At 31.7% G+C, this 20,910-nt stretch overlaps 1 protein-coding gene and 1 long non-coding RNA gene across 7 annotated transcripts in view; both read left to right on the forward strand.

Moving 5' to 3' along the window:
- Positions 1-3,088: 3,088 nt before the first annotated feature.
- Positions 3,089-9,761, forward strand: LOC139497874 (uncharacterized). The gene is made up of 2 exons (XR_011657760.1): positions 3,089-3,418; positions 8,188-9,761. It is a non-coding gene; the product is annotated as an uncharacterized lncRNA (long non-coding RNA).
- Positions 9,762-12,776: 3,015 nt separating this feature from the next.
- The window catches only part of LOC139497881 (uncharacterized), a 33,081-nt gene continuing 24,947 nt past the window's right edge, over positions 12,777-20,910 (forward strand). For 2 of the 6 annotated variants that reach the window (XM_071286130.1, XM_071286148.1), the window contains exons 1-2: positions 12,829-13,270; positions 16,290-16,311. The gene's annotated coding sequence lies outside the window, so the exon portion shown is untranslated. Of the gene's footprint in view, positions 13,271-16,289; positions 16,312-20,910 lie in introns of all 6 variants that reach the window. The other 4 variants (XM_071286142.1, XM_071286123.1, XM_071286154.1 and 1 more) reach the window with 4 other exon arrangements.

The following is a 20,910-nucleotide window of genomic DNA, read 5'->3' on the forward strand; positions in this document are numbered from 1 at the left end:
AAGGTGTAGATTAAAAATTACACCACTCCAGGCCCTTTTGTTTTCCACGTAATTAATATTGCCAATAATTAAGAAGTTCCGGGTCGAGTCCGATACCGATACAAATAGTATATTCACCTGTTATCTATTACCGTATATGCACGTTCCGCATCTGACAAGCGCACCACCAAACGGCGTATTTAGGATTATGCTATATACACGAGTCATAATCACAGGGTTGACATTACTAAATTCAATCATTGTCAAATTGTTACCTATTGTAGTATTTTAATCAGTAAGACTTTCTAAGATAACACCAGAATACTAAAAATCTGGACTAAAAATAAGGCGTATAGGTATAGTTTTCAATTTGTTAGCGGGCATGACGTAAAACAGAGAATCAAAGAATTCAACTTTATTTAATATTGGACAATGCTGTTGATTAAAATATACTCCATTCCAGGACCTTTTGTTTATTACCAATAATTGATAAGTTCCAGTTCGACGGGTTCAAACAGCAAGATTTGAAAGCAGAGAATACTGTGTATCTTATAATCGGCATGACTTTATCAGATGAAAATACTAATACTAAAATAAGGCTTGCGCATAGTTATAATTAATTCAGTCACGGAACTGCGATATCACGGGTGTGTTCTAGTAGTATATAAAATTGACCATCGGATATTGTCAAAAAATAACCTGCAGATCAATAAAATTAAACATTAGTTCTTGATTATTTGATTATTTGCCATGTAAACAATATTTCAGAAAAGCTACTTAAAAAATTAACCAACTAAAAAGTATATTGTTCCATGGTGCATTGACATCAGGAAGTGAAAGCTATAATAAGCTAGCCACTGCAAATGTTCTACATGCCTATCTGAGTGTTCAATCCTATAAAACAACGTAATTCCTTGTAATTGAAGTGAGACATCTTGCCATTACATTTACTTACATTACTATTTTATTTAGAAATTGTGGCAATTCGCAATAACAATACTTACACTTCCTGAATAGTAAACATATTAGTACATTGTAATATAAAGATGATTGATTGATTATTGGTGTATAACGTAATTGTCAGCACTTTTGCTTCACAAGTATTTTGCGGCGATCATTTTTAAAGTAATGGATGCCTACGGAGTGAACAAGGAACCACCGACCTTCGGCGGAAAAACTAGCAAAGCCCGTCAACAATGTATACATTAGTTATATTTATATTATCGAGGATGAAATTATTGTGTAGGTGTTACAACAAAAATCTGCCATCCATACCAACAGCCTTTTGTAAAAGTAGGAAACCTTCTACCAAATGCATTGGTTCTTATATTAATATTTACTTCAGCTGCATATTACAAATAAATTTGTTTATCTGAAACTGAAATAGGCATATGAACCACTTTTGTTTACAATTTAAGTGGCCATGGTTTTGCATTAAAATTTCAATGTATATGTGCAACATGGCATTTCAACTCAAGTCATTCAGAAAAACAGAGCGTTACTTGAGTCGATCACCTGTCAAGTATTTGCATATTACAGATAGTACATGTATATTAAGAATGATTATATGGTTAAAATGAAGATATTTTTATTCTAAAATATTTATATAATTGTGAGAAATGAAAATTGTGGTTGAATTTATCGATTTTTTTAATTGATTTTATGTCATCTAAACTCAGATATTTACTGTGCACTAAGCTTTCTGGTGTTGATCAGACAGTGACCTTTGTCGATTTTCTCACTTAATTTTCATATTTTTCGTAGGGTTTCTAATAATGTGAGGATCTCATAACAAAAGCAAGAGAAATAGTTGACATGAAAAAAAAAACACGTACAAAATTGTATGTATAAGTATAAAAACATGGGTTAAAACAATCTAACAAAAATTCTACATTTTAATTAGATTGGGGTTAATTGTATGAAATCGCTTAAAAAGCAGGTATATTATGGTAAATTGGAAATTGGAAATTTTCTATTTTAAACTATATTTTAATATGTGTATTATGAAAAAAAAATCATGTTCAATCTCTGTATATATTTGATGCGTTACCCTCAGTTTTAGTTTGTAACCCGGATTTTTTTTTCTCAATCGATTTATGAATTTCGAACAGCGGTATACTACTGTTGCCTTTATTTAATATATGATTTGTTTTTGATGATGAGATATGGAATGCTTGCAATTGATGCGATTATCCATTGCACAAGTGGTAAGTTAAATCATCCCTTCAAAAATTATACGGGCACCGTCACGAGTTAGTTGACTTTTATGAAATATCCGTTCACGGATATGTTTCCTATGTCGTAACTACAATCCCGTTCCCTTTTAACGAATTTGACCTATCGAATTTTACTATATACAGGGTTCACAAAGACACGAGCAACACGACGGGTGCAACATCTGCAGGATCTGCTTACCCTTCCAGAGCACATGTGATCCCCTCCAGTTTTTTCTAAGTTCGTGTTGCTTAGTTTTTGGTCTTTATGTTGTGTCTTGTGTACTATAAGTTGCCTGTTTGTCTTTTTTTTTTTTATAGTAATTACGATGTCAGTTTGTTTTCGATATATGAATTGAATGTCTCTCTGGTATATTTCGCCCCTCTTTTGTGGACAATGAAGCCAGAGCTAACACATAACATGGGTTCAAAATTTGTCGAACCAGATCATAAAATTGGCACATCGTGCACACATTTTTTACGTTTAGTGAAATAATTCGTCGTTGTAATACAATAACTGTACGAAAAGTAATTATTGTTCAGCAATTATTATAAAATACTACTGTTCGAATGCACAAATTTCTCTTTATATGCATATTTCAAGAATTTTTTATGATTTTTGTTTTATAAAGAAACATAATTTATTTTTAGTGATGTTAGATATATGTTTATTATATGAAAATAACGTTTATAGTAGTGTGTATTTAAGTCATGCAAACATAAATTTTGTGTAATCAGATAAAAAGCAAAACAATCATCTATCTATAATACAAATAATACATGGCGTATGAAAATAAAAACGAAAAGTAATGCAATGTTTCATTCAATTTGTAAATTCAAAATTCATTAAATATATTTCTGTGGAATATATTTGGATAATTTTTCTTTAATACAAATTAAAGAATATAGCGTGTTCGCCTAACGTTTGACAAAATCGATAAGATTAACGATTAAATACATAATACATGGAATAACATATCAGTTAACATTAAATTGACCAAGCGTAACATTCAGTAAACAAAAATGAAAAACAACTCTATGACTAAGAGTAAACAAAGGTCTGAGCAGTGAAAGTAGTAAAATGTAGAAGCAGGTATGGATAGCCATGTGGTTTCGGGCTGAGACTTGATCACCCTAGTCGGAGCACCTCTGGAGGTTGATGTGATAAGTGAAGGAGGATTCACCTGAAGACGGAACCACGCATCATTTCAACAGGACGTATTAAGGTACTATATAACACTTGACCATTGGATCTTTGTAAACTTTGAATACAGGTAAGTGTTCATAAATGATAATAGATCGAGTTGCATTGTCCAGATCTTTTCTAATGACATAGCAATATGTCCGAAAAATTGTTAAAAAGGTTTTTTTTTCAACTTGAAACGTTTACCAACAATAAAGTATATTGGACGAAAATTGATAAATAATGTTAATGTAGACTATCAGATGTATATCAACAAATGAGTTTGCCGTTGTCCATCATTTGGTGTGTCGATGGTAACGGATCAGTTGTTAACTCCCTATTTCCGAATATTTCGCTATCCTTTGTAAAACTCTCATAAATCGGAAATAAACTGACAACGCCATGACTAAAAAGAAAATGACGAACAGACAAACAATAGTACACAAAAACACAAGATAGAAAAATAAAGTATAATCAATACGAAACCCACCAAAACTGGAGGTGATTGCAGGTGCTCCAGAAGGGTATGTAGATACTGATCTACGAGTGGCACCGCCGTGTTGCTCATGTTAATACACACCCGATAATAAGTCTAATTTGGTAGGTCACATTCGTGAAAAGGGAACTAAAGTGTAATTACGATCCGAGGAACATATCCGCTATCATCTGTGAAATTCCATAACGGTCAACCAACTCGTTGTAACTTTGGAATGACATGATCGTCATATCCAAAAAACAAAGTATGCGTTTTATCTGGTTCTTCTCATTTACTCCATTTTAGCATTTTATTTTGTGAAATTTTTATTTAATCTTTTAATTGTATAAACATTTTATTTTAAAATACAATATACTGAGTGGTAGGATTGCCAAAGAGGCGACAATACTTTGACTAAATGTCAAAGATGGGAACAGTTGTTATAATTCAGGTAATGAAACTAACATAACAACACCAAAATATACCGTTTGGTTTTTGTAATATTATTCAGCGTTGTACTGATAGACTCTCTGAACTTTATTTCCATTTCATCTGGAGAATTGAAAGTAGATATTTGTTTCTTATATGAAACTATCGCTACCGAAAACTTTACAGCATCGATTGTTACCAGCCTGTTTGTTATGTTAATTTTGTTCTGAATCTGATAATTATTGTGTGTGGTCACAGGTTAATTGCTTCGTATTAATCTAAATATTACGTTATTTTAAGTTTTTACACGTCGAATCTACTGTCGTTCCCTTTAACATATATAAAGGAGTATATACAATTATAGACATTATACATTTATTTACCGTGGCTGAGGGAGATATGAAGCTTTGTTCATAAAAGAAGATTCATATTTCATGAGGGCTGTGACCGAGGGAAATATGATTTTTCGAGAGTGAACAAATCTTCATATCTCTCGATGCTAAGGGAAATGAATGTTTTATTCCACTGCCCATGCCTTGTTTACCTACTGGATATAAGATATTAATTTACATACGTTTGTTTTCTTATCTGCTTGATTAAATAACTTAACACGGTATCAACATTGTTAAACACTACGGATAAAAATTAAATGAATAGTCTTTTTTTTAACGCTGGAATAAATTTAAACACGGTAATGAATTTACTAACGCTATTAAAAAAAAACACCTTCAAAACTGTATGTACATTAACCGCGCGTAACGTCAGACTATGAGGTCCCGATCTACAAAGAGGTATATGATGTTCAGAGGGGAATATGAAGTTTTGTTCGACGTCACGTGTTATAGTTTCAACCAATCAAATGTTGATTTCACTATCAAAATCAACATGCAGTGGAATAAAATTACAAATTATATTCTCAGATCATGTTTTATTATTTGACATACTTAGAACAAACATAATGTTGCTGATATACTGGTAAATTAAAATACCTTTATTTTATTTTGCATATGATATGAACTGAATACGAATTCATTGTTTCGAAACTGCCATCATGACTTGTGTTTATTGTATCAGAATAATGGTACATAAGACAACTGTCGAGGTATTGTTCTATGATGCAGGAAAATATTATGAACCAAAAATATAGTCTTGTTATCAGCTTTAGTGTGGTAATTAATTAATTGTGAAGTGATTTTATTCGATTCGTGAAAGCCTTTCATATATGTTTATACAAATACTTCATCGGAGGTAATACATGACGTTTACTCTGATATTATTGAACGGTAAGTATATTAAAAAATGCGGCAGATACCAAAACGACAATCAAACTTATAACAAACTAGACCAACAAAACCATAGCAAAAACGAAAAACGACCAAAGGTTAAACAATAGTATACAAATGACTATATACAAAAGTAAAGACTGAACAACAAAATCGGGAATGATCTAAGGTGCTCTGGAACAGTTATCATAGCCTGTTTCACACGTGGTTCCGTCGTTTTACTCATGGTAAGAACACATTCGTTGATAAAAGAGGGGCGAAAGATACTAATGCGACAGTCAAACTCAGATCGAAAACAAACTGACAACGCCATGGCTAAAAATGAAAAATACAAACAGACAAATAATAGTACACTAGACACAACATAGAAAACAAAAGACTGAACTCCGGCAAAAAATGGGGGTGAACACAGGCGCTCCGAAAGGGTAAGCAGAAGTTTTAATTGGTGATGTCACAATCAAGGAAAACATATATGTAATGTGGCTACGATAATCGTAATATATTTATTGTCATCTGTGACAAGATACACGATAACTGTCAATTTTATCTGATGACAAGAGTCTGCTATGCGGGTGTTTTTGGTGAAAGAAGAGTCAAAGAAATTTTCACTGCTGCAAGGCCAACTATCACTTCCCATGATCAATAAGAACATAATTTGATCATCCAATATATTTAAAAAGTCGACATTCTTGAATTTATATTTGTTCGAAGAAATAAAAACACTAGGCTTAACTTTATTTTACAAATGCTTTCAAAATCATTAAAGATAAGAATGTCAAAAATTTGTGTTTGGATATGTCAAAAAGAGACGGAATACAAAAGGAATATACAAAACTAATAATTAATAAAGCCAGGTTTAATAAAAACCAAACCAAACAAAGAAAATTAAGAAGAATAGTCAACAATTCTATACAGAAAAACAACAGTAACAACCTGAAATTCACAAAACTCGGGTACGGTTGGAGGTGTATCAGGTCCAGCAGGAGGGTCAACAGATATTATTCCACAATGGACACTCGTCGTGGCACCCATAGAAAAAATAAGGATAAGACATTTTTTTTTATGCATCTTATAATAACGCATAGAAAATTGTTTTTGTTCAACTCTGAGACTTAACATAAACATATAAATATCTGATGTATCAGATGTTTTGGGAAAATGCATAATTTGAATGTAATAACTTGAGACTTTAGAATCAATCCCGAGCGCAATAGATTGAAAAGTGTTTTGTTATTATAATAGTATTTTATCTGAATTAATAGCAAACACGTGTTTTTTAATTCTGTTATCGTTGCTCATTTATATTTACTTTAACATGCATAATTTTTACACACTACGAAACACATTTTCCGCTTTGTAAATGGAATTAAACAAGGCCAAGTCGAGGATGCATTGGTTTTCCTGTATTTTGTAACGGATGTTTTTATATAGTGTATTTCCCTGTCCTATATGTTCTTTATTTGTACTGTATTCCTGTCATGTAATGAAGTAATTGTAGTGTTATATTTAATATTGCCATAAAAGCACGAGGTTTGACTGGCCACATAACCAGGTTAAGCCCATCTTTTTTTTTATATAAAATGTCCTGTACCAAGTCAGGAAAATGGCAGTTGTTACCTTATAGTTCGTTTCTGTGTGCGTTGCATTGTCGTTTTTTTACACTTTAGTGTTTCTGTTGTTTCGTTGTTTTCTTTCTTATAGTTAATGTGTTTCCCTCGGTATTAGTTTGAAATTCGGATTTATTTTCACTCAATCGATTTATGACTTTTGAACAGCGGTATATTGCTGTTGCCTTTAATTACCACATGCGTAATGAAATGTCTATAGTACTTTACAGTGTTCAAGACATTTGTTATTATAAAGTAATGAATTCTTTCTGAGGTCTTTTAATAGTGAGATTTGACATAAGTTGTTGCTTTCAATATCAAAATTGCGGTACATACTTGACTTGAGCAAGTATAAGAAAAACCGTGCGTTTTTATTGTAGGATTTAACTGGGTTTATATTTTTAACATCTAATATGAGTATAAATTTGATGTGATATAAACAGAAGCATTTCTTACTGAAGTCTAGCGGTCTCTTTGATAAATGACATAAAATCTGCACCTGACCGATACTATTATAACGTTTCAAAATATTCATAAACATATTATTTTCAGAGCAACTATTTTAATGAAACCAAATCGCTGAATATATCTCATTATTCCGTGTGAAAAATAAATGATATGCCTTTTCTATAATAATAAAGCAAGAAAAAAGTTCTAGTTTAATTTACATACCGAATGACATGTTAAAATCCCGTCTTTAATGTTAAAGTTAATTTCATAGACTTTCAAACAATTATCTTATATCGCCATGTGCCTTTTAACTTCTTACGTAAACTAAACAACGGAGACGCAATTAAATGTGAAATATAGATTTAATAACAACTACTGACTATTAATGACAAGTTGTTTAATATTGCGAAAAAAAACATCGCACAAATTACACTTTTTTAATAAAGATACATGTATATATGAGCAAACATGTTCATAATCTTTTATAATTGTGTGGCCTTACAAATGAAAATTCCCATATGTACATCCTATTACATGGATAATTTTAAGTCAAATACCATTTTTTCAGTTCAGATAGAATTCAAGTATGGAGAAGTGTTTTTTGCTTCTTACTTTATTACTCTTCTTCATGAATGAGTCCTCAGAAATGAAATGTAAACCAACAAGTTCTGATATTCTAGGACCATTCTATTATCCAGATCCGCCTAGACAGAGACTATTTTGTCAATACAAAAGAGAAACCGGCGCCAAGAAAAATGTACCTCTTCATGTGGTCGGAATAGTTTTTGCGCAGGACTGCAAAACTCCTTTACGGAGAGTGAAAGTCGAAATGTGGCAAACAAACCATGAGGGGAAATATAAAAATGAAACAAATTGTAGAGGATTTGTTAGAACAAACAAATATGGAATATATAAACTTAAAACAATTTATCCTGGAAAATATACGACAAGTGCAAATGCAGATGATTTTCGACCCGCTCATCTCCATTTCAAAATAAACGGCAAGAATGGACATAAAAGTCTCGTAACTCAGATGTATTTTGCAGGTGATAAGCATCTTGGGGAGGTTGATTCATGTTATGGCTGTTCTTCACATAGAAAAGATTTGATCATAAAACCAAAGCGTGTGTGTAATCGCAAAAACGTATGTGTGGAAGTAGCAGAATTTAATATCACTTTATCAAAGGGAAAAGGTTTACACGTTTCAAAGGCAATATTTGAAGAGGACAATTTAGTATGTTAAGTGAAATATCATTTGTAATGCCAGTCTACCATAAACTAAAACTTTCAAATACCGTATAATTTACTATCGATAGCAGTTTTAAAAATTATAAAAAAGTAGGATTTTACTTTGGTGCTTTTACGCAATCTGTGCTTTTATGTCCTGACTTTCCCAACATTTCAGTCATGCGCATTCTGCGTTTGTTGTTAAAGAAACATGTGTAATCAGGAGATTTGTTCTAGAATTAAATAAAACAGCGAGGTACAGTTTATCGCATATTTCTGTGTGAAAACATGCGTGTAAATCTAAGGTTGTTTTTTTTAAGATAGAAGAATATACAATTTGTTACCAGAAATAAGAATTCTAGGAAATCAGGAAACAGCATGACAAAGAAGAAACTGGACAAGAACAATCTTCAAACCCGACGTAGAAAAATAAAGATTGATCAAAATGAACTCGAGAACTTGTAGTAAACTCAGTTGTTCCTGATTATTATAATTAGTTCCCCTAGTAGCAAAAAAGACACATTCGGTGTTAACACAATCAAAAACGAAAGAATGCATTTTGGTTAGATGTGGCATTTACCCAGGGTTTTCTATAGCAAAGCCGTAATGTCAACCAAATCACGATGGCGTCTGCAAACTACAACTTAATTTTTAAGCTGAAATAATACAAACGTGGCAGTTATAACCAAACGTTTCGCGATAGAAGGGATATACAACCAACAATTACTAGTAGCTTGTTCTCCCTAAAAGGCATGCTTTGAGAACAATTTTTATCTACACAGTGATTAATAAAGTTTAAGAGTCATTAGCTGTCAAATTCCTGTTCGTCTAATGAACTCAAATTCTCTGATTTGATTTATAACATACTAAAACGTAGATCCAAATAAAAAAAACCCAACAAAAACATGGAATCTTGAAAATGAATATCGGCATTTCGTGTGTATTTTAGTCTAGACAATATCTAAATAACAATCTACTTGACTACCTGCGGTCAGATAAGTCAGTTTACACATTAATATCAATATAAAAAGATAGTGAGCACGTGCAATTTGATTTTTCTAGGTATGTATTACTTCATATTATATGCCCCAAAAAATTGTTATAATCGTTTTTACCTGTAAATGCATTTTTTGATGATCGAATCAGTCAACCAAATGGTTCACCTGGTTTCATTTTCAACGTTGACATTCATTATCTTTAATTGCTGAACACGCCAAGTACATGCGTAGCTCATCTTTACCTGAATGGCTTTACTGAAGGTCACATAAATACAGATTTAGCTTATTTTGATCAATTTGGGTCAAACTAAAGGCTTAGGTACAACAATATGATAGAGCAAACTAAAAAAAGGGTTGAACTATGGTGCTCCGGAAGTGTGAGCTCATTCTGCTTTAAATTACGTGTTATTTGCGCTGATAACCAGTTAAATTTTGATAATATATGTCAAATTTTGTTATGTCACAATCGTTACAAAGAAAACGGGATATTAGGTACAACATTTAGTCATCTGTGACACGTGTATTTCATCGCGGTCAACCAAATTAGGGGAAAATAAGGCTTTTTAATATAGATTTTTTTTGTGATTTTAAGGTTTCCCTTAAGTATTCATTTCTTTTGGTTTTTTTTTAGAAAATATTGGAATGTTTGAAGTCGTAAACACTCCTGAAATATGACATGCTTAAAATGTTAAACTTTACCAAACACTAAAAATTCGTACTTTTCGTTGATTCTCAGTATGAATTCAAAGTTACATTGGGTATACATCAATCAGACAAAACGTAAACACTACAAATGATAAAAGGAAAAAGACGGATCAAAATAGAATCTTAAATAGTAGATATAGTGTATAGCGTAAAAAAAGGAAGGTTGATATTTTCGGTGACCGCGTATTTAACGAATTTAGTTAAAATTCTTTTGAAGGAAGGGAAAGAAAGATCACAAGATTGAGGGATATCAATTTAAAAAATCACAAGAAAAATACGGACTGAAGAACAGCATGTCATAATGGAGAACACAGACGGACAGTATAATTATTTGGTAATCATTCTTTATTTAGGAATGCCTCTTCCTTATCCATAGATATGATTTCTTATCCTGGTTTTACTTCACTGCTGGTCCATTGGCGGAGCTAGGGTTAAGTTCTGGGGTTTGGAACTCCACTGAATGTCTGAATCCACGCATGTAGTCCTATTTGAAAAAAAAATAAGCTGTTAAATGGGTTTGAACTCATATGTTGGCCTCCGAAGATAAATATATTTCAGTCGGTTGATTTTAAGAATTAGAATGAAATTATTTTCGTTCAAATTCTATGAACATATATTGCGTTGAAGTTGTGTATTGTGGTGTTTGGTGTTTTAATCATTCAGCAAACAAGGAAAAAAAACATAGAAGAAGTGGAAGGAAAATTTTACTTATCTAGGTACCAATTTCAGCCAGGACAATGGCACTAGCAAATATATAATGACAAGGATCAACAAAGCCAGAACTTCGTTCTGTAGGCTAAGAACAATATGGAAAACAACATCAATATCCAGGTCCACAAAAATCAAAATCTATAATAGCAATGTAAAATCAGTTTTGTTATATAGTGCAGAGGGTTATAAATCTGCCTTTAACAAACGGTGTTCCATAATACATGTCTTCGTAAAATTTGAAAGATCTTCTGGCAAAAAAAAACCATAAGTAATAAACACCTTACAACAAGACTTCAGAGAAGAAAGATTAAATAAAGGCGATGGAAATGGATTGGCCATGTCATACGAAAGGACAAACATGACATAACCAAGATAGCTCTTCGATGGACACCTGCAGAGGGACAAAAAGAGAGGGAGTCTTATTGTTATCAAAGGTACCAGGATTATGATTTAATACGCCAAACGCCAGACGCACGTTTCGACTACATAAGACTCATTAGTGACGCTCAGATAAAAATAGTTATATAAACCAAACAAGTACAACGTTGAAGAGCATTGAAAACCCAAAATACCAAATAGGTGTGACAAATACGGCTAAGGTCATCTATTCCTGAGATAAGAAAATCCTTAGTTTTTCGAAAAATTCAAAGTTTTGATACGGATTCAGTGAAGTCGAATTACTAACAGCAATGTTTCTGAAGCTCATTTTGACGAAATGGAACCAAACTGGCTGCTAAAAACGAATAATATGTAATTATTTCACTTTCATTCATGACAGAAACAAAACAATTATACTGGATTTTTCTTATATGTCTAGTTAATGCCTCTCTATAATAAAACGTATTAATTACAATATTTATGAACTAATACTAATAAAACTAAAATAATTAATGTAGTCATAGGCAAATATATTTTGTTCTTTTACAACATGATAATGAATCTCTTGATATTTTACGATATTTTGAGAGATTAGGTCCACGAAAAGACAGATCTCGTCTCGTTATTTTTCATAAAAATGCCCTGTACCAAGTCAGGAAAATGGCCATTGTTACATTATAGTTCGTTTCTGTGTGTTTTACATTTCGGTGTTGTGTCTCTGTTGTGTCGTAGTTCTCTTTTATTGGATACGTTTCCCTCAGTTTTAGTGTGTAACCCGGATTTGTTTTTTCTATATCGATTTATGAATTTTGAACAGCGGTATACTATTGTTGCCTTTATTTACTGATCTTGTCGATTTTTGCTTGTGCTTTAAATTAGATAAAAGTTGACGTTCAAAGATACTTTCATTTTAACTATAAATAAATATTACTAAAAAAAAATGAAAAAATTATAATGTAGTTAGTCAATATTATATATTAGAGATTTCATATGCATACTCTAATTCTACAATATATAATTTCTTACTCTTAAACAATTAATTTGTGTGCACACAATAAAGCCTAGTCTATTAATAATCATTTCATAGGAAGTTGATCTTTAATTTTCAGTACAAAATCGAATTATTTCATTGGCCGACAACATTTAACAAGAATCTACCTGATTTAAGTTCACGGTATATACATTTTTACGGGTGGTTGATTTTTCAGCAAATACTGTGATATCTGTTTGTTTAATGAAACACGAAAAACGTGGAATTAACTAAAACTTGAAAGTGAGTAATGCACACATTGAACACAATGATTGTGAAACAATATTTACACACGGCATTGACACATGTCTTAATACTTTGGTATCTCTCAGACAGAGCAAAACGTGGTGGTGGCTGCCATGCTACCATTGAATCAATAACAACTATTATGGAAAACATCAAACGTTGAGTAATCACTGATTTCGTTCTAACTTGATCAAGGGCTTCATAATAACAGTTATGTTTTATAGACCTTTTCGTTTTGTACTGAACCTCGACCAATAATAGATACACACATTCTACATCTAGTTCCGAAACAGTCTCACCCTAAGGTGACAGTTTTATCGACTTAGTACAATAACAATATGGCGTTAGTATATAGGGTAAGTTAGACCATCGTGATGTGTCTTGGGCGTTGACAAAATCAGTGATTTGTATTAAATTTCAAGATATTTATTAAAAGTACTATTAAAAGCGTCTACGGTCTAATGTATCAATACTTCTATTTACAAATCAAAACAGTTCATGCATTACATACATAAACACTAACCTGTATAACCTTTAACATTTTAATGTAGAGGCTAAAGTTACAAAAGAAGTATAATATTCCAATCTATTCAATCGACAACACTTAAAAAAAGAGGAGGTTTACATCAACATGAGTATGTGAATACATTCGTTTTAGATTTATTATTTTATTATATAGCATTTCAGGTTCATCGGAAGTAATTGACAAATATGTCCGTGTTTATACCACAAAATTTACTTTTGAGTATATAAACTGTTGCACCTAAAAAGTTTAAGGCATGACTTCAAATTAATAAATAAGATTTAAATATATTTTATTTTTTTTGAAAATTAATTGCATTTTGAGATGACTTTTTCAAGTTTGTAGTAGATGCTAAAAACCCACCTATAGTGTATAGTCAATTGTTGCAAATCGACCCCTTTGTCCCTCTTTTGTCCACGTTAATCAATACAATTCATTACAGTTAATAGAAGAGGAAAACATCTCATTGGTCCTTCTAAATGTATTAATATTGACACAATGTTCTGTTGGATCAAAAAGAAGGAAACTAAAACACAAAGAAATCTTATAATTTTCTCAAAAATAGAGTGCATCGAAATCTAACCTATCTAGTTCATTCCATGTGCAAAACTTTTCCATTTGCACATGTTTGTCGGTTTTCTGAATAAATAGTATGTTGTCAAAAACTGCTTTGTTGGTCAATGGCTTTTCTATGGTCAAAAAAGGTCATTTTTCGCAAGTGTGTCACATAATTGTCCAAGAAAAGGGCATTGTTAATGTCCTGATAAAATTAACATTCTCTTTTGACCAGTATCAATTATAATTAGTATCTTCAATTCAATATTTGATTGGAACGAGCATATAGTTGTTATTCAAATATTGGAACGAGCATATAGTTGTTATTCAAATACAGTTATATTAAAGTGTGTGTTGTCCCTTAGTCTAAAATGGCTGTGTTTTCTTGTAAAAATTAAATCTGAGTACTGCAATTCCCTGTATTTGGATTTTTTTAAGGCATAGCATGACCTATATTAATAAAATTCAAATGCATTTTATGTTTAAGAAGGTTAATAACTTAACTAAATGTTGCAGACTGTAGTGCAGTATTTTTCGTCAATATTAAAGGTACAAAATTAAAAAAAAAAAGTGGGGAAAGGTTTAAGAACTTCAATACAGGTAATAATTGAAGTGAACTGTATTAATTGACATAGACAAAAGAGGGGACAATAAATACCTGAAGGCAATTTAAAACTGTGTTACTGGGTGGACCATATCAAGTGAAACCCAACTGTTTGTTAATTTTATCATCTTGTGCTAAGTTCACAACAATATACAGTTAAGTTTTTCATTTAATTTCTAAACCATTAATGCATTTTTATTTTAATTACCGAGAGCATGCTATGCACAAGAACTTTTCCAGATAAACAGGTTTTTCTGTACTCATAGTACAGTTTGGGGTGAAAATGCAACCGTTTTAGGTAAATGGTCAACATGAACATTAACACCTACAATTAAAGGGGAATTATTTAGTAGCTTCCAGATATTAAAAAAAAAAAACACGAAATATTATTTTACTTTGTTTAATACTTTTAAATGCATGTGCATCAGTGTAAAAATAATTCGCTTAGTAGGATCAATAGACTAAAGCATACACGAAATGCAGAGGCATATTACCTAGTCGAAGTATCGAAAACTGTTTATGGTTGACTTTTTATATTTTGAAAATAATAGGTCATAAATAAAATATGAAAATTGTGTCAAATCGAAGCACAAAAAGTTGACAGCAAATGCCCATTTAGAATAAATAATACAAGTTTTTTTTAGTTTACATATTAAGGTATTTTAATAATAAATGATGCCTCATGACGGATGCATTAACCATATATGATGTATGTACTGTCATAATATATTCATTCATATATTTTATGTATATGATGTTGAACAATACATACACACGATAGGCATATGTATATGCATGTACCTCTATATATTTATGTTTTTGGATAAATGTCTGTAAAGGATTGATATCAGTTATATCAGTATGATGTTAGTCAAGAGTTTTTAAAAATAAATATCTATACAAACACATTTTAATTCTTTTTTAGAATAAGTGGTAAATTTGTATTAAAAAATACTTTATCCGATGATGATTTTGATATACAGAATCTTTTAAAACAAATTAGGAAAGTGACAGTATCAAAATGATGGACTGGTTTGATGACATTTTAATGAAAGTTTATACAGGAAGCTATGGCAATCGATAAAAACCCTTGTATTAACGACATTGTTTTAACCTTAAAGGAAACAGAATAGAATATTATGGGAGTTATATTATATTACATGTTAAATTTTGATAAAAACATATCTGAGATTTGGAAGAAGGCCTCTCGTCAGCTGAATGTTCTTGAATATACTTGGTCGTTTAAAAATTAATGGTTCTTTTATTTTGTCCAATCTTAATTATTTCTCCTGGCATTTTGTAGTGACAAAACACAGGTCAGATGGAAAATTACTTGAGAAAGCCTTGATATTAGTTGATGAGGATTATGATAGTTCATATGAAGATTTTTTTTACACAAGACACAACTTCTATCTCTTAATGTCAAAAATTTACGAGCAATAGCTATAGAAACTCTTAGAAAAGTAGAAAAGAGGGGCGAAAGCTACCAGAGGGACAATCAAACTCAAAGATCGAAAATAAACTGACAATGCAATGAAAAAGACAAATAGAAAAATAATGGTATACAATACACAACATAGAAAACTAAAATCTAAGATTCACAAACCCCACCAAAACTGGGGATTATACACAAAAAGAGTCCATCATATAAACATGATTTGAATGATATTAAAAATCACAATTATTCTTACAGATATATGAATACAGTTACCCAGGTAAGAAAACAAGTTATGACATAAATTCTTTTTGCTACATTTGCATCATTGTGGAATGAACTACCATATGAAAGAGTAAAAAACAATTTAAACCAATTTGCTTAATTTATTGTTACCCATAATGGTAGTTCATGCCAATGCAATACCTGCAAATAATTAATGCTTTATTTGAGAGTGCTTTGCTGCTTATTGTGCTTTAACTGACTATGTGTTTTGCCTTACTCTAGTATGGCATAACAAATCTTTTATGTCATTTATATCATATAATTTATGTATGCTTCATGTAATTACTTGCGTTGATTATGTAGCTATTGTGTGTGTTGTATGTTTTCTTTGTTTTTAATATGCTAATTTACAATGTTGTGTTTGTTATCAGATGATATAGAGCTGAAAAGAGCTTATGTTTTCTGTATACAAATATTCGTCCGTAAATAAAGCTTTTGAACTTGGACTTAATTTTATGTGTGATTAAGAATTCTTGGTTTGGTTTTCCTCGGTTTTGGTTTATGACCCGGATTTGTTTTTTTTCTATCGATTTATGAGTTTTGAACATCGGTATACTACTGTTGCCTTTATTATAGATACATTTGGTTTATTTATATATATGCATGAGTGCATAAATGTATACAAATCAACTGATATGGAACGCAACATGCGAGGTGATGGATATGTTTGACACGGGGTGGTGGATATGAAGCGGAGAAAAGGCGAATAACGTAAGAAAATTAACTCTTTTTCATTGTTTTGGATTACAATGTAATTCATTCTAGAGGTGTGCATGTGTGCTTTGTAGAAGAAACTGTTGAGGTGACATTACGAAAAAAATTAGGTGTTGGTGTTTTCGGGCAAATCTTTCACGGAGGTCTGCATTAAGACATAGTCGTTACTTCTTCCTCAACATAATAGTACTGAAAAGGAAAACAAATTATATTTAGATAAAATACAGCGTACTTTGAGGCCTTTACTCGATTCCTACCATATTCTTTCTTGCACATATCTTCAAAAAACAAAATATGAGCCACTAAAATCTTGAGTTTGTAATGAATCACCATACATTTCGATGAAAAATAAACTTTAAAAACAATAGATATTCACTAAAAAACTAGCATTTTGTTAAAATCTGTAATAGATATTCATTTCTACATAAATCCTAAAAACAAAAGTAGTGTCTTTTATCATTAGACCTTAAACTTTCAAATGAAATTTCAATCGTCAACATGAAAAACTGTGGGTTGTGTTTGAAAACGCGAACCACTGGACACTTCTGATTCTGTAAAATAGATTATGGTTCGGACCATCTGTGCAAAATTATATTTGGTGCGTACAATTCCCAAAAATGAAATGCCATACATTTACCTACCTTAATCGCTATTCTCCAAAACTGCTACCCTTGTAAAACATAGCCAATACCCCTCATGTGGCGTTTAACTCGGTGTTTAGATCCTGGTATCTTGATTAGTTTATTTACAATCACTTGGTCGATGCAACAGCTGGTGGAATTTTAATTCCCCGAGGGTATCGCCAACCAAGTTGTCAGCACTTTTGTTTTGACATGAGTTATCAGTGATAATGATATGGTCGTAATTGTAAATTAACTTTTAACAAAACTTAAAATATTTAAAATACTAAAGCTTGTCTAACTCAGGAATAGATTACCTTTGCTGTATTTGGCAAAACTTTAAGGAATGTTTAGTCCACAATGTTCTTCAACTTTGTACTTTATTTGGTCTTATAATATTTTTTTTTGACGCGAGCGTCACTGTAGATCAAACGCGCGTCTGGCGTAAACATAAAATTTCAATCCTGGTTTCCATGATGAGTTTATTTGATGTATATACATATATGCACTTAGGCCTAAATTCATGCCGATAAAACAACCAATATCGAAGGACGAATATCAACAAAAACACACCTGCAATTGTTGCATGACTTATTTAGGCTAAGAATTAAAATTAGTAATTCAACATTTTAGAACGCAGCGTTTTCATGTTGAGGCGTATAGCTAAATTACTCATTGTTAAAGGAAGACCTATAATTTATAAAAATTCCATGTTGTTTTGCCTTCGTTGTATAGGTCTGTCATTGGCAATACCACGTCTCTTTATTTCAAAATGACAAAATAAGTTGTTTTTCAGCCTGAAAAAATAATTAAAAAAACCTTAAAAAGATAAATAACAGCAAGCAATTTTCACACCATTAAGATGGGCACTGTTTTATTCAAGGTAGTTTTCATACGGTATAAGACCATATCAGTATAGGTTGCACTTGATTCACAAACCGAAATCTTTTTAAGAAGATATTTGATATTCATTGATATTGTGTTCTGTATACCTACTGTTTCATCAACAAATTTTACTACTAGCGTATAGTGGGTTATGTTAACGGGGTACAAACTTTCGATTATTTTCGCGGGTAGAATAAAATCGCCAAACTAAATTCCGACAATTCAAAACGGCACTTGAAAAAGTGTTGATAAAGGTTTTGAATCCGGCAAAATAATAACCACCAAAGAACTTCTTATACCTTAATCAATGAAAATCGTGAAATTCTACACCCGCGAAAATAACCCTCTATACGGTATAAAATTTGGATATTTAGATAAAATATGTATATAGATGATGTCGTATGAGTGCCAACGAGACAACTTTCCATCCAAGTCCCAACTTGTAAAAGTAAACCATTATAGGTAAAATTATGGCCTGAAACGTGTAGCTTTGGCTCATACCGAACAGAAACATAAAAGGGCCCCAAATATGACTGTGTGAAACCATTCAAACAGGGAACCAAAGGTCTAATCTATATAAAAAAACAAGAAACAGTAAACACGTTTGAACCACATCAACAAACGATAACCTGACTAAGGACAGGTGCAAACAGATGCAGCGAGTTCCAATAGGCGTCAACCTTCATCCAACCTGAAACAATAGTTTAACCGACAACAAAACGTAGACAGAAAAGCTATAAGATATCAGTTGAAATGGCTATAACTCAATCAAAAGACATGTTATTACATGATTAGTATTGCAATGTGCATTGTGTTTAAATGTAATATCAGTATTAAGTTCTATTATAATCTTAATTCAATCCTATTTCTATCTTATTTTTTAGAAATAATTTTTCAAATATGACGTCATATTTGTGCTGTTTCAGAAATTCAAATGTCTGCATGACGTAGTATTGTACCTTTTCAACACTTCGTATGTGACGTCATGGTTATGACTTTTTGGCCTGGTTTGTCACTGAGTCGGGTTTGTCTATTTTCTGTGTTGGTTTTCAATGCATCATGTATTATGGTTTTGTTTTCTGTAATTAGTTAACGTCAGTTTGATCATGTAAATCTTTTATATTCATTTGATAAAATTTACTGTTTGCAATAGCATAAATTGTTCTATATAGTAAGGAGGTTCTTATAACAAGGAAAAAATCCTAGCTGTATTTTGCACAACCTTTTTCAACTTTTGATCCTCAGAGCTGTACAACTTTGTCCCCCTTTTTATTGACTTTCGAACTTTTATATCTGGGCGTCACTGGTAAGTCTTGTTTGGACGAGGCGCGTTTTTGACGTAATGAATTTTAAACCTGATGCCTTTTGTTATCTATGTGTTTCTATGCCTAATACGTTCTGCTATTTATTTGTATTGTAGTCCTGTATTATTATGTTGTCATTTTAATGTTATATTTAACAATGCCATCAAAGTGCGAGGTTTGGCATGCCACAAAACCAGGTTCAACCCACCATTTTTTTCTTTAAAAATGTCCTGTACCAAGTCAGGAAAATAGCCATTGTTATATCATAGGTCTTTTCTGTGTGTGTAACTTTTTTACGTTGTGTTTCCGTTGTGTCGTTTGTTTTCTCCAATTTTTGAGTGTGAATTCACATTACTATAAGACGTGTCACGGTACTTTTCTATCCAAATTCATATATTTGGTTTTGATGTTATATTGGTTATTCTCATCGGATGTTGTCTTATGCTTAGTCCGTTGCTGTGTGTGTTACATTTTAATGTTGTGTCGTTGTTCTCCTCTAATATTTAATGCGGTTCCCTCAGTTTTAGTTTGTTACCCCGATTTTGTTTTTTGTCCATAGATTTATGAGTTTTGAACAGCGGTATACTACTGTTGCCTTTATTTACACATCATATTATGCATTCTCTTGTTCAACCGAAGATACGAACACATCTTCTCTAATTTTTGTGCTATTTTCACATTTCCTGACCGGTGTGAGAAAACTATTTCTCTTCACTAGTGAAAAATCTGTTCTCGGCAAATGATTGGTTGAAATTTAATTTTGACGTTAAATTTTCTTGTTTACTTCTGAATTTTCTTATTGTAACGTCATAAAAAAGGCGACCATGTCTGATGACGACACATCAAAAGTTAACAACTTTCCTCAAAGCTTTGAAAAGGAAGGATAAAAATCATAAGAGAAACAGATTCCAACACTGTAACTCTCAACAGTTAAATTTTAATTATTTAAAAAGCTCGACAAGCCTCGTGCTTTAATATTAAAATTTAACTGTCTCTAGTGGAGAAATATCGTGATACACTTGTTGCAGTTGTAGATTCTGTATATTTTAAATCGTTAGAGCAAGGATATTC

The sequence above is a fragment of the Mytilus edulis genome, chromosome 1, assembly GCF_963676685.1.
Source record: "Mytilus edulis chromosome 1, xbMytEdul2.2, whole genome shotgun sequence".
Taxonomy (NCBI): domain Eukaryota; kingdom Metazoa; phylum Mollusca; class Bivalvia; order Mytilida; family Mytilidae; genus Mytilus; species Mytilus edulis.